Source organism: Pogona vitticeps, chromosome 4, assembly GCF_051106095.1.
Source record: "Pogona vitticeps strain Pit_001003342236 chromosome 4, PviZW2.1, whole genome shotgun sequence".
NCBI classification, from domain to species: domain Eukaryota; kingdom Metazoa; phylum Chordata; class Lepidosauria; order Squamata; family Agamidae; genus Pogona; species Pogona vitticeps.
This window is the reverse complement of record NC_135786.1, coordinates 56,514,294-56,533,083: the sequence shown is the minus strand read 5'-3', so window position 1 is coordinate 56,533,083 and position 18,790 is coordinate 56,514,294. Positions and strand designations below refer to the sequence as shown.

Here is an 18,790-nt window from a genome sequence, read left to right as displayed (position 1 = left end):
GCGTTGTTTACATGCTTTCCGAGGAGGCAGGGTCTGATGAGGGTCGTAATCCACCAACAAACTCAAAAAGTTGTGTCCTCTTTCCTACATTTCTCTTCGCTGACACCCGGAGAGGATAAGGCCATTCTCAATCGCCACGGAGACAGGTAGCGTGGATGATCTCTCTCCTCCAACCGCTGACACATGGCCACAGGACTCCAGCTGCATAGTTGGAATATTAAATTAAAGTTTGTTTGGAGCCTGTGGTTTAAAACCGTGCAGGCAGGCAGGCAGGCTTCTCTGCCTTGTTGTTTTCAGGTGGTGGCTCACTTTGCACTGTGATCCCGGAGTGCCGCAGATAGATGAGTTTTACTACTACTACTACACCAGTTGCCGAAAGCGGACCGAGTGTTTACGTTTCTTTTTCTCTCTCTTGCCCCCACCCCCGCCACTTTTTTTTTCCGGGAACGTCCATACTGTTACGAAACCTCGATTCTTTTCTCCTGGCCAAAATTCTTTCGCAGGGAGACAACTTCAGTCGTTCGTGTGTTTTTTTCCCCTGTACATAGGAATGTTTACGACTGCACTCTTTCAAAGAAAAAAGAAAACACGAGCGGTGGCCTCATGTGGCTTCATTTTTTTCCTGAAAAGGCAGCTCTGAGGAGAGTAAAATTTGTTGCAGAAGAAATGTCTATTTAAGGAGGGAGGAGAGGGAGAGAGAACGTCTTGTGGTACCTTTGGGATGGTAGCAGATGTGATTGTCTGGTTGGGGGTCCTAGATAAGAAAACTGGCTTAGAATTGAGAGGAGATTGTGAGGACCAGCGGGGAAAATGGCTTTTGAGGACTGCCCCCAGTTTAAGCTGTTTGTGTATCCACGTAGAGAATTCAAGATGAAAAATCGTCTCTCTCCTATTTCTCATAAGGGGTCAAGACTATATATATATTCCTGCTGTCTCCTGGTCACCTAAAGCCTCCAGCCCTGTCCTTAACTCACCCAGGGACATGTTTGTGTGGTTAATTGCCTTTGCACATCTGGTATGTCACTTAGCAGAGGAAAAAGCCCAAGGATGAAGATGGAGTTAAATGTTTAGACGTGAACACCTATTTTCCTTGATTTTCTGGGCTTAATATTAGACTGGCAGTATTATCTGAATGCATAATTTTTTCCTACTTTGTCTCCTAAGTATGTGTGTGTGTGTACTATATATATATATAGACATACACACATATACCAAGCAAAAAAGCTTGGAAAGAACGGTGCATTCAGATATAAAATTTATGTGATTACAAAAATTCTTCAAAAGTGAAATGGTCGAAAAAAAGAAGATAGGCACAATTATTTTTTTGATTTATTCTCTCCTAAAAAGAATGTTACTTAATTTTGAAAAGAAAGCAAGGTAAATCATGGGGGGTGGGTGGGGCTGTATTGGCAATTTAGTCATTAATCAATTGTATTTGCATGCACTTATATATGCATATAGGGAGTATTCTTTATAAGGTAATACTTAGATACATTTATATTCAGGCTTCCCTAGTCTGTGCCCTCTAGTCATTTTGGATGACAGCTTCCATCATCCCTCATTTGCTGACTGGGGTTGAAGCAATTACAGTCCAACACATGCATATGTTGCAATAGGCATGATCTTCGGAAAATGCATCTTCTAAAATAACTGGGGGGGAGGAGTAATTCTGAAAGCCTGTGTACAGAAATTTTTGTCACTGCCATTTCCTTGTTTCAGATTTTTGTCAATACTCCTTTCAGAACTTTTAATAACGTATTTTAATAACACATTTTTAAAAAGATGTATGTGGCTATTGGGTCAAGGGAAACATTTCATTTGGGAAAATATATTTGTAATCAATTAATCTAATTCCATGGGGTCACGAAGAATCAGACACGATTTAATGACTAAACAACAACAAAATCTAATTCCTTAGGCATCTAAATATTTCTGCCTTCTTCCAAATTATATGTTTTATTGACTGTGAATGAATCATTGAGTTGGATCCAGACTTTGAAGTGCTCAGTGAAATCAATGGGATTTGCATAGTATCCCTTCCAAAGAGTTTACTCTAAATCCAGCGAAGTCTGTTTCTAATTTATTTCAACTCCTTGCAAAGCCTGAGTAGCAAAACTTGTCATTTGCTTCCCATGACCAACAGTTCAAAATGTGGATTGAATGTGTCAGAACTGAAGTGCATTCTCACCTGAGAAAATAAAATCGGATAGGCAGTGCACTTTCTGCATCTGTGATATGAACATAAATCTTCACAATGCACAATTCAATTTCTTTATTTATTTGCATTTTCTTTTTCCTCCAATGAATTGAGGGTGGCATATATGCCTGTCCTCACCTGCACTTTCTTCTTACAGTCAGTATGTGAGGTAAACCAGATTGTGAAGGAGTGACTGCCCAGAGTCACCCTGTGAGTTTCAGTCGCATTGAGGATCACAATCTGGATCTCTAAAATGCCAATCCAAACTTCCCTTAGAAAAAGCTGCTCTTTTTTCTCCCCTAGATGAATATTTACACACAGGACTGCTCCAAGGTTGAGAGGCTACTTCCATTTTTGAGGCTTCTCAGAACATTGAAAAATGAAGAAATGCCCACACAGCGCATTCAAAAAACGTGGCATATTTTACACTGGAGACACTCTGTGAATGTGAGATGAAGGCCAAATGGCCCTCCATGATAAGGACTACTTAGACATGGCCACCAATAAGGCAAGAAGAGTTCTCTAGGCACATTTGTCAGTGACACACACACACACACACACACCTGCTCCCTTCGCCAGAACATGAACTGAGCTCTCCCTCTCAACTCCATAGAACTCCTGGTGTTTGAAAAAAGTAGGGTGGCTGGTCTTCAGAGTGAGGAGGAGCTGCCACCACCTACCCACTCCTCCCTGGTCTAAAAGATGCCTTCATCAAGAAGAAGATTGGAAGACACTCTCGCTCACCGTCTATTTGCAATATAGAGGCAAGAGAAGGAGTGTGCAATTTCTATAACATACCAACACAAAAACCATGTGATATTATATTGATTGTAAAAAAAAAACCTTGAATCAGCTTTCAGTTTATTTCAAAGATGCAGTTGAGCTCTTAGTCAGTTCATTATTTTAGCTAAGTGCAGATTTGAATCAAGTTGTCATGAACACCAATCTGACACTGGCTCTTTGGATGCTTTCCTCCCTGGGTTAGAAACCCAAGCATTTTCTTTCTCAGACCCAGTGCAGATTTGCAGTAAGGGCCCTCTGCCACATACAGATCACATTGTCATCCCATATATATTAATTCAGAGTGGTGTGTGTGTAAACCAGATCAGCCTTCTTTAACCTGGTGCTTGATATTTAAAACATTTGTGCAGAAATTTGTAACTGGTGAATAAATCCCAATTGACGGTGTTGGTAAGCATGGCAGAAAGTATCAGGAAGGCCATGTATGAAGACACTGATTTATTTCCACTAATTAAGAGTTGTTTCCTCTGAAGTAATGGAAAGGCCAAAAATTCTGGGGAAATTGGGCACCCACTTGATTAGTCTAAGGTTTGTACTTTGGGTTTTAGAGTCTGAGACGTCTTTGTGAAATATTGCTTTGGCAAATATGGTTTTCAGACAATGATTATAGTTGCTGTTTTCTTGTTGTTTCACTATTAATTTCCTGCTGCAACCCTTGTCCTCTTCTTGTGTACCAAAATAGAGTTTAGTTCAGGTGATGAATCAAATTAAAACAGCACATTGTTTGGAAACAGTGCACTCAGGCTGACAGAATGGGAAGTTGTGATCAGGTTCTGCATGTTTTGGTGGCGGGTCCCTCATTTTGGTGGGAATAAGAGACGGAAGCGATTTTTAAAACTCAACTGATTCAACTTTATTAACTGCAGCGTCCAGATTAACCAAATTAAATGAGTCTAAACAACTTAATTCTGGTAATGTCTTATAGCTCAGAACTTTTGTCCCTGGAGTTAACATATCACTCCTCACATTGGGGCTGGACCAAATCACTCTCGATCCATCATTCTTCTCAGTGGCGTACTCCTGACCGCACATACTGTCCCACAACAGAGGTGTCTCACGCAGTCCCCTTCTAGAGGTGGTACATTGTAAGAGGGACTGGGACAAATCACTTTCCTCCCTCCACCTTGGTTGCGGGTGTAGACTACTATGGTCCATTCTAGGAGAGAGGTTCCTTTCTTTTCCATTTTGGGCAGCTCCGGATTTGGCAGCAATCCACCAGTCTTCAAGTTGGTGAAGTCTTTTAAGAGGTTACAGACCTTAGCTGAGACCTCTTCTTCTCTTTCGGTCTATACTGCACAATGCCTCATCTTTCCCCTTTCTTCTTCCGTTTAAATACTGAATTCCTGCGTATCATTTCCCCCCTTTATTGCCTCTTCCCATATAATAAAATCTTGCTCCTCCCCTTGATCTTCTGATAAACACACCTCTACAGCCCTCTTTTCTATCATATCTTCTTCTCCTATATCTACAGTACAAGTATCCCCTCTACAGATCTGTAAACTTCCTCCTGCACATTTTGGGTGGAGGACGGCTCACTAACACTCTCTCACACACACAGAGAAGTGAATTATTCAGGAAGCTGGAGGTAAGAAATGTAGAACTTTTGTGAAAAAATATCAACTTGATTTTATAAATATGGTAGCCTCTTGCTTTGGCAACCATTGATTGCCTTCAGGGAAGCTTTGCATTCTCTTGTCTCCAAGAAACTTGGAAAATGCAGTTTTGGGGGGACCACAACCCACAGTTTTCCTCTGAAGGAAGTATGGTATACAGGTCTCTCTTCTTTTTCCACTTCATACTCACAGTGACAACACTGAGATAGATTAAGCTGGAAGAGAATGTCTGGCCCAAGATCATCCAGGGAGTTTTCAAGCTAAATGGAGAACTGAATCTGAATCTTCCACATCCTTGTTCAATGCTTTATCCACTATACCACACTGTCTCTGGAGTCACATTTTAGTCCCCTGCAAGATCAGCCTAAAGGTACCAAACACAAACCTCCTTAAACCAACAATTTCTTCTGAAATGATGTTGTTCCCCCCCATTGCTTTTCTATGATACGTACCATTTTTATTAATATTGTCCCAACAAAACACAAAAGAGTGATTTCCATTTTGTCTTGTCCCTCTTATAAAGGTTGATTTGGTAGACATGCACATCCACATACACATCTGTGCATTCTGCAACTTTCTGTCTGAAATCTGTGAGACTTCTTTGCCTCTGCAGAATCCATGATGCCTTCAAATCTCAGTTTTGCCAGCAAATTAAAATGTTATTGGCAATTCCCTCTTACAACTTAAGAGGTATTTGCACAAAATCCTATGGACTTTGTTAAATTCGTGAAGCTTCAGCCTCTTGGAAGGGACTATTATGCCTACACATTTTATCAGATTCTGTCAAAAAGCAAACATGCTACAGTTGTTGATTTCTCAGCAATTGTCAGCAGGGAGTCACAAAGTTCCATATTTTAGTAATTGCAGTTCAGATTCGGACCTGAGTCAGATTGGGCAGCTGCCAAAACTGTCTGAGTGAAATTAAGCTGTTTGCCAAATTGGCTGGTTGGGGGCTAAATCAAATCTTGTGGTCAGTCCATGATGGACAAGTGGTCTGCAGTACATATTGAGGTGGCCCCTGAGATCACACTGCAAATAAGGGGAAAACAGCAAAAGCTTTTTCCAGAGGAAAGAGCGATGAATGCCAAATTGAAGTACAACTCTTTTAGCCCTCTCGTTTTCAACAGTCATAAAATTGGCCTCAGTTCTTTCTGGGTAACAAATGTTTTACTTGTGTTGAGCATGTACAGATCTAGCAAAACCTACCTCAGTCTTCCTCAGTATAATACCCTCCAGAATTTTGGACTCATATACCAGATTATTATGGATTCCACACAGCATAAGCAAATTATCACATAAGCAAGCCTATTTACACTATTATCTGTCTATTGCACACCTCTGCTTCATTGGGTCAGGGAAGCAGTTGCCTGCTCAGTCACATAATGGACGGCTAGCAAAGAGAGAAAAATCAGTCACTAATTGCTCTTCATGTGCAGTATTGTCTCCCTGATAATATTTTGGCCATAGGTGGCTTGTGTGACCAGGATAGTAAGGAAAGCCCACAAAGATGTTTGGATGAAATGCCTCATCTGCTCAGTCCATAATCTACCCCTGGTTCAACTACACATCCAGTTTCAGTCTACAAATCCCATACTGGCTGGGGATGATGGAACTTAATGGTGACCTAGATTAGAACTAACAACAGCCCTCTGCGGATTGAGTAGTACAGCAACATTACAGCCCAGAAGAACCTAGATTTCCATTAAAAGGCTTTAAAATCAGCAGCTACAATGGAAGAAAATGGCTTGGCCCACAAATGGCAAGCAAAGGAGAATGATGATCTACACTACCACACAGATGATCATTGACCCAGGCCAATCACACCTTGGGACTGAATAACTTTGTGGCATCTTATGAGACAGCAGTCAGGAAACCTGTTGTGTTCCAGTGCAACAATGGCTTCTAAAATAGGGATCTGCCATATCCACATAAATCTCTCCACTTTCCACCCAACCCAGTGTTGTACATACGTTCAAGAGGAGCATCTCAGTTCCTATGGCAATCTATAGAAACAGGAAACAGTGACAGGAAACATAGAAAGGGCCAGTCAGTTTAGTGAGGGGAGACCATGGGTCATGCATCCGGCACAGCAAGAACACCCCTGGCTGGGGCCTCCTTCCTCTGTCTTCTTTCCAATAGCAAATGTACAGAACTTTTAAACTTTTTTCCCTAGTGAATAATTACTGCAGGGATCTAGACATTGCTTAATATAATGCCAATTGTCTCACTAAGTGGGAAAAGCAGTTTCATAATTCAGCGGTCTTATAATTATACTTTTCCTTGCTTTGAACCTTCATTGTTATTTCAAGTTATAATACATCTTTATTTTTTTAAAATTCAATTGTGTTAACATGATAGAGAAGAATATGTTACACTAAATGAGTTCACTGCTATTAAACAAATATTAATGTTGACAGATTTTTTTTTAAAAAGTACATTATTGTCTTCAAATGATCACTTGTCTTCAACTCCAATGATAGAAATCAAAGGTGAGTAACCTATGAGTTAACCTTATTATACGTACACTCCCAGTATAACTCCCATTCCTTCCTGTAAGTTCCTCTTTGGCCACCATCACTGCTGCAAAGTCTAGAAAAGTAAGAGAAGGCAAGCAGGCACAAGTGTGAGCTAAGAGGCTAAACACGGAGCATAAAAGATGCCCCCCCACACACATGTTCCAGTTACAGCAGCTGGATCCTATGCCAGGAAGCAAAATGAGAGACTAGCAGGAAGGTGCACGCACAAGCTCAGAGATGCCAAAGATGGAACTGGACAAACACTAGTCACCACATTCTGTGTACAGGCTGCTGAACCTCTGTGCTCATTTATCAACTTCTCAGTCTTTTGTTCTTCAGTTCTCATGTTTGCCTATAGGCTGGAGGCATGTGGTGAGCTGACATGAGTGTGTCAAAGAAACTGACACTAATGCCATCGGGAGGCTAGATTTTGTATAAATCTGAAAGTTCTAGTGGGGTTACCCAAGAGGCGAAATGGTCAAAGCTGAGAGATAGCAAGCTAAGGTGCATCCACCCTCTTCAGGATTAATGGTCATATCAGAAGAAGATAATGAATAGTTGGAGTGGTAACAAGCACAGAAAAACTTCTGAAAGGCAGTCCGTGGAAGGCAGTCTGTGGAAGGTGGCACTGGTAGGGGATTTTAACAGACAATGGCAGTGACACTCAATCTAACACTTGTTAGTACAGCAAAGAAGGCAACTGTTCCTGCACTGCAAAGGTTAAATGCTTGTCCCCCCCCCCCCATTTATTTAACAAATAAATACTTACTGGTGGGGCAAATCTGCCTTCCAGTGGGAGGAAGTTCCAAAGGCTGGGAGAGTTTTGAAACACAGCTGCATCTCTGATAGTGCAGGGTTGGTGTTAAAATACTTGTATGTGTTTCGAAAATTTCGGTTGTTTTCTTAATGGGCTCCTTATAATATCTTTTTCATGGCAAAGGCAAGGAAAAAAAGTCCAAAAAGGCAAAAAAGAGGTCAAAGGCTTCATTGTGTGATTGTGCCTATCCTTATTCATTTTCGACTTTCATTTTTCTCCCTTGCTCTGGCTTTAGGAAAGTTCCTTTTGGTGCAAATGCTGGAAGATAACTTTTTGAAGCACCAGCCTAGAATCCTGTCAGAAAGCCAACATGGTAAGATTTAACAATCAGAGGGATTGGTGACAGGGGATACATTAATAGGCCACAAATTTAAAAAATCATGCAAAATGAAAGCTTTTGTGGATGAATCACATGATCAGAGGGACTACTGACATCATCTTCAGGACTCAGCCAATCCTGAGGGTGCTGCTGCTGCCTTGGGAACCCAACCCCACTCTCCTGGGTCTTTGTGACCTCACAGAGCCCCACCTCTCTGCTGGCAGATAAAAGGGGCTTGCTGGGCAGGGCAGGAGACCAGAAGGGAGGCCAGTGGCCAGAGGGCAGTCCAGCAGAGAGCGGCAGTGGCTGCAGGGAACCCAGCCCTTCTGCCCAAGGCAAGTTCTCTTGCGAAAGCAGATGAACTTGCTAAGTGGGCTTGCGAGTTAACAGCTCGAGGCTGGTGGAGATCCATGGCTCGAAGCTGGCTGATGTTGGCGATGGACCGGGGGGAAGTTGGTGGACTGGCAGACAGAAGCTGGTGGAATCTCCCTGCAGAAGCTGTCTGAGGCTGTAAGGCGGAGGCCGGCAGAGGTTGGCGGATGAAGCCGGTGGTGGACGTTAGCCTCCTGAAACAAGCTTGGGGAAGCTTGGTGGATATCGGTGGATGGAAGCCCAAGCGTGTTTGTGAATGGCTGGTGGAGTGAAGGTGTGTGTGTGTCGGGGGGGTGGCTGGTGTGTGTGTGTGTGTGTGTGAATGGGCTGGCTGGTGATCTGTGGGGATGTCACCAGGGCATGTGTGTGACCCAAGCGTTTGGGAGCTGGTGTAGGCTGGCTTCAGAAGCGGAGTGGAAGAGATGAACCAGTGAATATTCCTGATGGAAGCCAGTGGATATTGGCAGGCGGAACTTCGTGATGAAGTTCCCAGAACATTGGTCGGTTGATAAGCCTGGGTTGAAGCTGGTTGACAGCAGTGGACGAGCCCGTCCCTTAGTTGTCTCTCTCTCTCTCTCTCTCTCTCTCTCTCTCAGGGCCTGAAGCTTCCTCTTCCCTAGGGGGATGCAAGGGACCAGAAGGCAGGCGTCCTGCTGGAGCTGAACCAGGCCGTTGTCTCCGCTGAGGATACCTGTTTAGCCTCTTTTCCAAAACCAATAAAAGAATTTTCCGGAATGGTTTTGAAGTGTCTTGTTTGTCAGGGACTTTCACGGGATTATCTTCCCCATCCCCTCATTATATCTGGGGCCCAATGCCTGGGGTGGGTCTTTGTGAAGTCATGGTGTGGGGCCTTGTGATGTCACAGGAATTGGGAACATAATCTTCATGCATGTGTGAGGGAGTGAGCTAGGCATTGTGGGTTCCCTGTCTGAGCTCCTAAGCAAGTATATTATGTGCCGTGTTGGACAGACACAGGAAGATAGTGAGCCCTGATGCCATTCGGAGAGGGTTGGAGTAGGGTACCCAAACACTATGGCCATCCCATAACAATAAATGAGACTTGCTCCCTCCCTTCCACCACTGCTCCTCACTTTTGCTTGCCTGGCCTGGAAATTCAGGGGAGCCCAGCCATTTCTTGGCACAGCAGCTCATTGTCTGAGACCTGGCAAGCTGCCTCATCATCATCAACACCATGAGCACTCCACGGACAACTCCTTGCACAGTACAGGTGGGGAGAAAATATGCCACTTTGAAGAAGCTTTCAGTTCAACCTCTCATGCCAGTGCCACAACCAAGGAAATGGAGATGGGCAATGATTTGGAGATGAGTGTACATTAAAATTCATGTGGATCTATGCCATGGATAGATGGCAAAAATACACTGATACTGCAAAATCTGCTGCTTGAGGGCAGTGGCTGCCTCTGAGTGCCTAGTGCAGTGATGATGAACCTTTTTTTGAGCCCGAGTGCCCAAACTGCAACACAAAATCAACTTATTTATTTCAAAGTAACAATACTGCAATTAAAATCTGAATGCTGAAGTTTTAGTTTAGAAAAAACAACTGCTCCTCTACTGCAAGGGTTAAATGCTTGTTTTTCCCCCCATCTGTTGGCAGTATGAACAAATAAATACTTACTGGTCCTCCAATCCCCCATTGGGTTAGACCAGTAATGGTTACCATTGCACCCCTCTGCTAGACCACTGCACCAGCAGAGGGGAGTGATGAAATCCAGGATTCGATGATGGGTAAGTATTTCTCTATGGCAACTTATGTCTCATGTGCCAACAGAAAGGGCTCTGTGTGCCAGCTGTGGCACGCATGCCATAGGTTCGCCATCACTGAACTAGGTCATACTACATGTATATAGGTACAGTGTCCACATGGATGATGACCACTTGGGGGTAACATACCCAACAAAGTATTGCAGGACCTTTCTTGTTTTTCTTTAAACTCACTTCTCACCAGCAAATCACCACTTTTTTTTGTTCTTTTGAAAGAAATCTGTGGCCTCTCTTGGCAGCCCTCTATAGTGCTTAGAATATACCAATATATGCTGCCCTGTATTTTGGCAGTGATATGATCATAGGTTAGAACGCAGTTGAGATGACTTTTAGATTCTATTTTATGTTTTGTCAAAAGATCCCTGCATTTCATTTTCTAAGTTGTTATTTATAACATGATCTGGGTATCTCTTATCTATTAACTGACCTTTAAATCTAGATCAGAGATCCCCAAACCCTGGTCTGTGGCCCGGTGACGGTCTGTGGCCTGAGCCAGACCAGGCCGTGGAGACTGACTTTCCATCCCACCCCCACACACTCCAGTGTGCCTGTGCAAGCGCCACACTGCCATTTGTGCATGCACATGAATGCCCACGTGTCTGCACAAGCGTCACACTGCCGTTTGTGCATTGCACAAGTGTGCACTTGTTTGTGCAAGTGAGCGTGCACTTGTTCACGCATGTGCACAAGCCCGGGGTGCCACACCTTCCCCAGCTGGTCTGCAGGGTGAAAAAGTTTGGGGACCCCGATCTAGATTATTCAAACAGAAAATCTTCCTTAGTATGGTTTCCTTTTATCCTCAGAAACTGTCTGTATGGTAAATCATATTGTAGGGGTCTGGAGTGTGAGCTCTCAAATTTCAAATATGAGTTGCTTGAAGGTTTTCTGTAAAGTGTAGTATATAGTTTATTTCCCTCTTGAACAATTTCCCTCCGGAGATTCGCGCGGCCCCCACGCTGGGCACCTTTAAAACCCAATTAAAAACATGGCTGTTTATTCAGGCCTTCCCTCCAGCCAACTCTTGATTTTTTCTTACTTTTCCTTTTTATTTTTACTGCTGTTCTTGTTTGATTATTATGTATTTGTCTATGTTTTATTATTTGATTTTATATTTGGAAGCCGCCTAGAGTGGTCCGGTGGGCCAGATAGGCGGGGTATAAATTAAATAAATAAATAAATAAATGATGGTATTTAGTGTCAAATTGACTGAAGTGTGAGTATTTATCCACCTAAAGAAACTTTGTAAACATTCTTCCTGTCATCTCCAAATAACAGAAATGTCATCTATGAATCTGAACCATTTAACCAGATGGTTAGCAATAAAGGTTGCAAGAAGAAGTAATATTTCTTTCAAAAACTTCAATTTGTTTTTTGCTGTTTCTGGGGCTATGGAACATCCCATAGCCACTCCTTTTATCTGCCAGTAGAAATTGTATCAAATTTAAATTTCTTTTTTAACGCCAATTCTTCTAATGACTGTAGAAAGAAAATGGGTGGATGTCTGCCTGTTCTTTTGCCGAACATTTCTTTCATTACCATTAAAGCTTCATCTTGAGGTATGTTGGTATATAACGCTCCTGCATCCATAGCGACCATCATGTCATGATCTCCTATTGAGACAGATTCTATTTTATTAATGAAATTTCCAAAATTCTGAATGTAAAATGGAATATTAGGTGTAAATGGTTTTAAAAATATTCAACAATTTTAGACAGAGGCTCCAGGGCTGACTGGCATCCTGAAATAATTGGACCCCCCGTAATAGGGTTGTCCCGTTATGAATTTTAAAAGTGTAAAATATTGGCACTCTTCGATTATTATTTAATAGAAGTTTGTATTCAGACCCTCTTCCAGGGTGATCTTAATGTCTTTAATAATCTCTTCTGTTTTGGATCACTATGGCACCTTCCTTGTCTGCTCACTTTATAACAATGGAGAAGTCAGGGGCAAGGGACCTTAAAGGGCATTGTTCTGTTCTATTCATATTATGCCAGGTTGATATATCTGATCTCTCTAATTTCTCTAAATCTTGTATAACTAATTTTTCAAAAGTTATTATTGTGGGATCTGGATTACCTGAAAGTAATGAGGACTTTTATACTGGAATAAAGAGCATTGTATTTTCTACATCCCGAAACTACAGTCCCCACCCCCTTTTTGACCTAATATTTCAGTAGATGTACCAGTCTCCTTCAAATGTGCCAAGGAACCATATCATCCCTCCCACTGAGAACGGCTGATTAAATGACATTTCTGGTTAATGTAAAGCTTATATAAAAAACTGATTTGCATTATTGAACTCAATAGATCATGAACCAGAAGAACTGTGGATTGAAAGAGGTAGGGAGTGCAGGGTCACTTTATTCCTCCCCTAGTCCCAAACTCCCTATTTCATAATGCAAACCCCCCACTATTCAGATTATAATGTAATAGACATAAACTGACAAAATCCAGGAAATGCTCCAGATAGGCTATCCTCAGTTCACCCTATTGTTGTCTGTGTATTGCAGCAGAACATATGTTATATAAGATCACCTCATTCTGACATCTCAGTAGTGCTTATGCTAAAACAGTGGAGTGGTGATCAAAATGCAAGCCTCAGAATTATTGTCTTTCCTCATCTCCAGCTGAATAGGGGACAAACACAAAAGTGAAACAAGACATTGCTCACACTCAGACTCAGACTTTCTGGGTCTCTCTGCCAGTCCAGTTTATCTCATGCTGTCTTCCCATTTCTAATCCTGGGTGTTCCTTCACAGTTAGTGAAGTACCATCATCTCCGTTTCCTAGCGTTTGTCCGCAGACAATCCTCTGTGGTCACGTGGCCAGGGTGACTAAACACAGAACGCCGTTTACCTTCTCACCAAGGTAGTACCTATTTATCTACTTGCATTTTTGCATTTTGCATGCTTTTGAACCGCTAGGTTGGCGGGAGCTGGGACAAGCAACAGGGGCTCACTCCGTTGTGTGGATTTGATCTTACGACTGCAGGTCTTCTGACCTTGCAGCACAGAGGCTTCTGCGGTTTAATCCCCAACCAGGAAGTGGTTTTGAGGATTAAGGAAAAAGGCAGGAGTGAAGATGAACCCAGATCAAAGAACACAACAGTTGTTGGGAAGCAAATGGTTTTACATGTCTTTCTGCCCAGATGGGTCCAAAGAGGGGCAAGGAACTTTACTACAGTTTAAATTGGGCAATACATTTATGGCGTTGTTCTTGTTTAGTTTCTGTAGTGCATTATCAGATGTGCACAACACAAGGCTTATCAATACATGACTTCACTCACTCAAGATTTTTTTATGACAGGATTTTTTGTTCTTGATCACAATAACCCCGATTAGTTGTAAGTGATCATTAAAAGAACATCCTGTATAGTAAACATAGCTTTCGAGGGATTAACTATAAGAACTTTGAATTATGGACTAGAGTTAGATCCTACCCTTTGGCATTTTCTTTGTTTTGCTTTTCAGTTTCAGTTGTGTTCTCTACCTGGCCAGTGTGACAGTTTTCCAGGTTCAGGGAGTCTCCCTCTAATTACTCAGCGACACTACCCTATTGATCCTGGAGTAGGGGTGCCCAGGAGAATCAAATGTAATGATGGCTAGAGAAGTTGCCTGGTTCAGGTACTTGCCAATACTCTAGTCCAGTGGTCTCCAACCTTGGGCCTCCAGATGTTCTTGGACTTCAACTCCCAGAAATCCTGGCCAGCAGAGGCTGTGGCGAAGGCTTCTGGGAGTTGTAGTTCAATAACATCTGGAGGCCCAAGGTTGAGGACCACTGCTCTAGTCTATCCCACCTAAGCAGTGCCTTCCGGGAGCTCTAAAAACCAAGGTTACGTGCTTAGGACCATTATGCCAACCCTGCAAAGCAGAATTGCCACCACACCCACAAAATACCAAAGCTCTTAATAGCTGGTCAAGGCAAGATCTGACTTTAAATACCACTAACCCTCTTAGCCATGAACTCAAACAACTGGATGGAGATTTTAAAAATATATTTTATTAAAGATTGTGGAAAAGACAAAAAGACTAATGCTCCTCATAGTGCAGTGGTTAAACTGCAGTACTGCAGCAAAAACTCTGCTCGTGATCCAGATTCAATCTCAGGTAGTCGGCTCAAGTTTCATTCAGCCTTTCATTCTTATGAGGTTAGTAAATTGAGCACCTAGGTTGCTGGGACAGGGAGCAATGTGTAGCCTGCATAATTGTAAACCACCCAGAGAGTGCTTTAAGCCCTGTGGAGCGATATATAAGCAGCATGCTTTGCTCCCCCCTCCCAAAAAATAAAGCTTTCGAAAAGGATTTGGAGCAAACAATCAATCTGAGCTAAAGCTGAAGTACTAAAGAGAAACACACAAGAAAATAAGAAAGCTAGCTAATCTACCCTGTTTCCCTGAAAATAAGACCTAACCTGAAAATAAGCCCTAATATGATTTTTCAGGGTGCTCATAATATAAGCCTACCCCCAAAATAAGCCCTAGTTAAGTGAAGCCCTGCCTTCCACCATTGTGCAGCAACCAGAAGAAGATTGCATGACTGTATTTGAATAAACATAGATGGTTGTAAATGAAAAAAATTAAACATCCCCTGAAAATAAGCCCTAATGCATTTTGGAGCAAAAATTAATATAAGACCCTGTCTTATTTTCGGGGAAAGACAGTACCTAATATCCACATGTTAGCATAGCATCAGCATTGTTCTAGAGCATGCACAGAGTGCCTCCATCCTGGCACAACCTAACAGGACAACAATTGAGCATAGCATCTACTAAGAGGTAGTCTAAGACAACTTAAATAACTTATAAACCCTTTTTATGCATTACATTCTGGACACTTCTAAATAGTATGCCAATCAGGTTTTGAGTTCCTTCATATGTTCACAAAGACAAGACCAATTTCTAACCTCCCACCTCTTCACATAACTGAAGCTATTTTCCAGTTAGCACAGAACCAGGGAACAAGCTGACTTGGCCTTTAAATCTTCGCTGGGAAAAGATAACTATAGGTGTTACTTCCTTCTCATTACTGGCAGAGATTGTCCTCTCCACTCCTAGCCAACTGTTCCCAGGCACTGACAGAAAAAACTGCATTTTCCAGAAGAGCCCTATATCCCATCTTCCTCAATTTCTCAGTTTCTTTGCAGCCAACAATAAAGAAGCACATGTGTCTGCTTGCACTAAGAAGTGTTTGTTTATTCTGCACTTACTGTGATGAGCAGGATGCTTATTACTAAAGAGTGAAAAAAAGAAATAAGATAATCTGAAAAAAAGGTCATGTCCAGTGTTGGGACAGCCAGGATGAGACCACTGCCCCAGGCAATGGAGTGCTGGGGATGGCAGAGGTGTCACCATTTCCCATTCTCTACTACTTGAGCCTGCCACAGGAACCTGTGACTGGAACTGCGGTTGGCAATGACAGCCTTTGTTTTTGTACACTATCCTCCCCCCACTTCCATGCCATGGCTGCTTATTGCCAGCTCCTCGCATAGCGCCTGACCCTGAGGAGTCTGCACTGTGGAAGATGGAGAGGCAGCCTCAAGAAGGTGAAAATGCCATACTTGGGGACATGGCTAAGAGAAAGGGGCCATGGCAGTGGCTACTGTCAATCCTTGTCATCATGGTTGGAGGTCCAGGCAGTGGCAGCACATCTCTTCCCCCCCTTTCCAGCAGCAGATTGGCTTGCACACCTACTTTAAATCACCCTTCATTGTTCGAGCTCTCACTACATCCCCTGCCCATCACCGTGGCTATTGTTTTTTTTCTCTGTGTCTTAAGCACCTGTTGGCAAAGGAGGCACATATACACACAAAGAAAGGGGACTCCCTGCTGAAATCTCAGCTAAAACTTTTAGCTATTATTTAAAATCTGTCATTAATGTTGTTTAGTTTGCAGTCATCAGGGAACCAATGATGTGTGGAACATATCGTATTGAAGAGAAAGAAAAAACAACATATTTAGAAATTTTGAAAAGGGTTTGGATATCTCCAGGTTTTTAAGTCAATGTTATGATGAAGGAAGTATTGTGAGTGACAGAAAAGGGATGGTACGTCAATTGCAGTAATCATCTCCATCTGGTTGTTGTAAAAGCTAAAGGCAATATAAAACCTGTTCACTGATGTTTTTCAACAATGTGCTGTGCTTCGTACATTTTTTTAAGCATGGAAAAGTTTCAGGGTTGTATAAAGTTTATCATGGTTTGTGTTTCAGAATATCACTGTTCAGGTCATTTGGAAGTTCCCAGAATGGTTTGTGGTGCTAGTTTAGAAAAGAGCAGATGTTTTTAGAAAGGTGCAAACTGGAAATTTAATGTAGATGATTTTATAAAAAAGATGAACAGCTACTTGCTGTCATAAAAAAAGCTTGAATTCTGTTTTTGTTTAGTCTTCATGAAGAAAAGTTCTTGAGATTCTAGTACCACAGACAATGTGTTAAAAGCCCCAGAAATGGGATTAAAGAATTCTGCAGACATTATCAATTCAGCCAAAAAATATGTAACCCAAATGTCTCTTAAGAAATTTACCAACCAAGATGGTCTTTATACTATAATGTATACATATGAAGTAGCTGCTGCAAAGACTTTCCTACAGCATAGCCATCTGTGACTCAGCATTGGTGGTTCTAACGCATCAATCAGCCACAAAGACATTCAGTGCCTCACAAACATTTAGCACATTTGTCTTTTCTTGGGCTTGAAAAAGAAAGGGAGATCATCATGATTTTATTGTGCTTTACACACACACACACCCCAACAACTTTAATTGTGGGGCAAACCAAAAGCTGCAGCTGTTCTGAAGTGTGACTTGTAAACATTACACTTTTTTTTCCTGTTTGAAAAGGTGTCCTATGAACCTTCAGAACATTTTCTTATGTTTTTGTCAAGCACTTTAATAAGTTCACAAAAGGACCTCTGTGGTGAACAAATATTTTACAAAGTTGAGCAAGTCATTTCACTAATTTCAGCAGGAAAGGAATGCATATTGCTCTCAGCGCCATTTTCTCTAAATGTGTCACTACTGAGGTTGTAGTGTGATGTGCTGCTTCAAGTAGTTCTTTTGTGGTAGTAGTAATAGTGTACTTGTACCACTGGCATTAGCTGACAGCATTCACATGTTTTGAACTAAAAGAAAGTATTTTAGTTTCTTCTGGGAAAGAGGAAAGTAAAAACGTACAGGTTGGTTGGGGCTTTAGTTAAGCAAGGGCAGCCTCTATCATGAATAAAGCCCATTTCCACTCCATCAGGGAACAATTATGGAGAGTTGTATGAAGTGCAAGCAGTAAATGAATGGGTAGCACTTACTAGTCAATGGATAACCTCCTGACCCAGGAAAGATGCCGAATAGTACTTTGGTCAAAGAGAATCCCTTTTGAGGAATACACTAAGAGTAGGGTTACCAGTTTTGTGGAGGTTGTGTTGGCTCTTGAAGGATTCAAATTCGAATACTCACTGATTAGAGTTCTTTGACTAGTCACTCTCTCCCTATCTATTTTTGCCTCTGTTGCAGCTTGACTACTTCACAAGGGTGTTGTGAGAGAAACTTGGGGGAGCAGGAGTGCCACATGGACGTTGCATTGAATGTCCTGGAAGAAAAATAGAATATAAACATAGCTTATAAATACGGTACTGTAAAACAAGTTTTTTTCTCCTCAGCCAGCAAGTGTATCTGATACCTAAACTGAAGATTGCACTTTTAAAAGATTATATATATATTCAAGACCAGTATACACATTGATAACAACATAGGCACAGGTTATTTTAGTCACCAAGGCTTTTTCACAATTTCCTTAAATACCTTTGTTTAAAAACTGGTGTTTTATTATCTACCTTTCAGTATTCAGGTACCAAGGCTGAATTGAGCAGCAGTGTTACCATGGTTATTTCACCACTATGTAGCTCCAGAACACTTAGAGCTCATTCAAATGCTTAGGAAAGTCACGTATTACAGTTCTCAGGAGACTGTACCATCTTGGAATGCACATGGAGATCACAGCACTGCAATCAACGTTGCGTTCCCATCTTAAGTGCTCACCAGCCTTTCCTTTTAGATGCTAGCTTTGCCTTTCCACAGGATTTTAATATGTGGCTTATTAAAAACAGCTGAATCCATTCAAGGTACATGTCTGCACTGCAGTTTTGAGAGGGGCAGAAAATCATTTGGCATATTTTACATATTTTACGAGTGGGTCTCATGTGCATCTACCCATTTGGAAGTTGCAATTCTCAGAATCTCCGAGCCAGCATGACCATTTTGACTAGGGGATTCTTGGAAACATAGTTCCAAAAAGCAATTTTTCAACATTTTGTTGAAAACCAGCCTGTGACTTTGAATAAACGTTGAGTGTTTCAAATCAAAGTGATCAATAAGGTTTGTTAGAGTT

At 41.9% G+C, this 18,790-nt stretch overlaps 2 long non-coding RNA genes across 2 annotated transcripts in view; one reads left to right on the top strand and one right to left on the bottom strand.

Annotated features, from left to right (window-relative positions):
- Nucleotides 1–13: 13 nt before the first annotated feature.
- Nucleotides 14–9,370, top strand: LOC140706602 (uncharacterized). Its single transcript, XR_013544837.1, has 3 exons — nucleotides 14–146; nucleotides 8,180–8,257; nucleotides 9,232–9,370. It is a non-coding gene; the product is annotated as an uncharacterized LOC140706602 (long non-coding RNA).
- LOC140706601 (uncharacterized) overlaps nucleotides 3,827–18,790 on the bottom strand; it is a 43,435-nt gene continuing 28,471 nt past the window's right edge. Inside the window, exon 4 of the long non-coding RNA XR_013544838.1 lies at nucleotides 3,827–17,992. This is a non-coding gene — a long non-coding RNA (uncharacterized LOC140706601). The remainder of the gene's footprint in view (nucleotides 17,993–18,790) is intronic.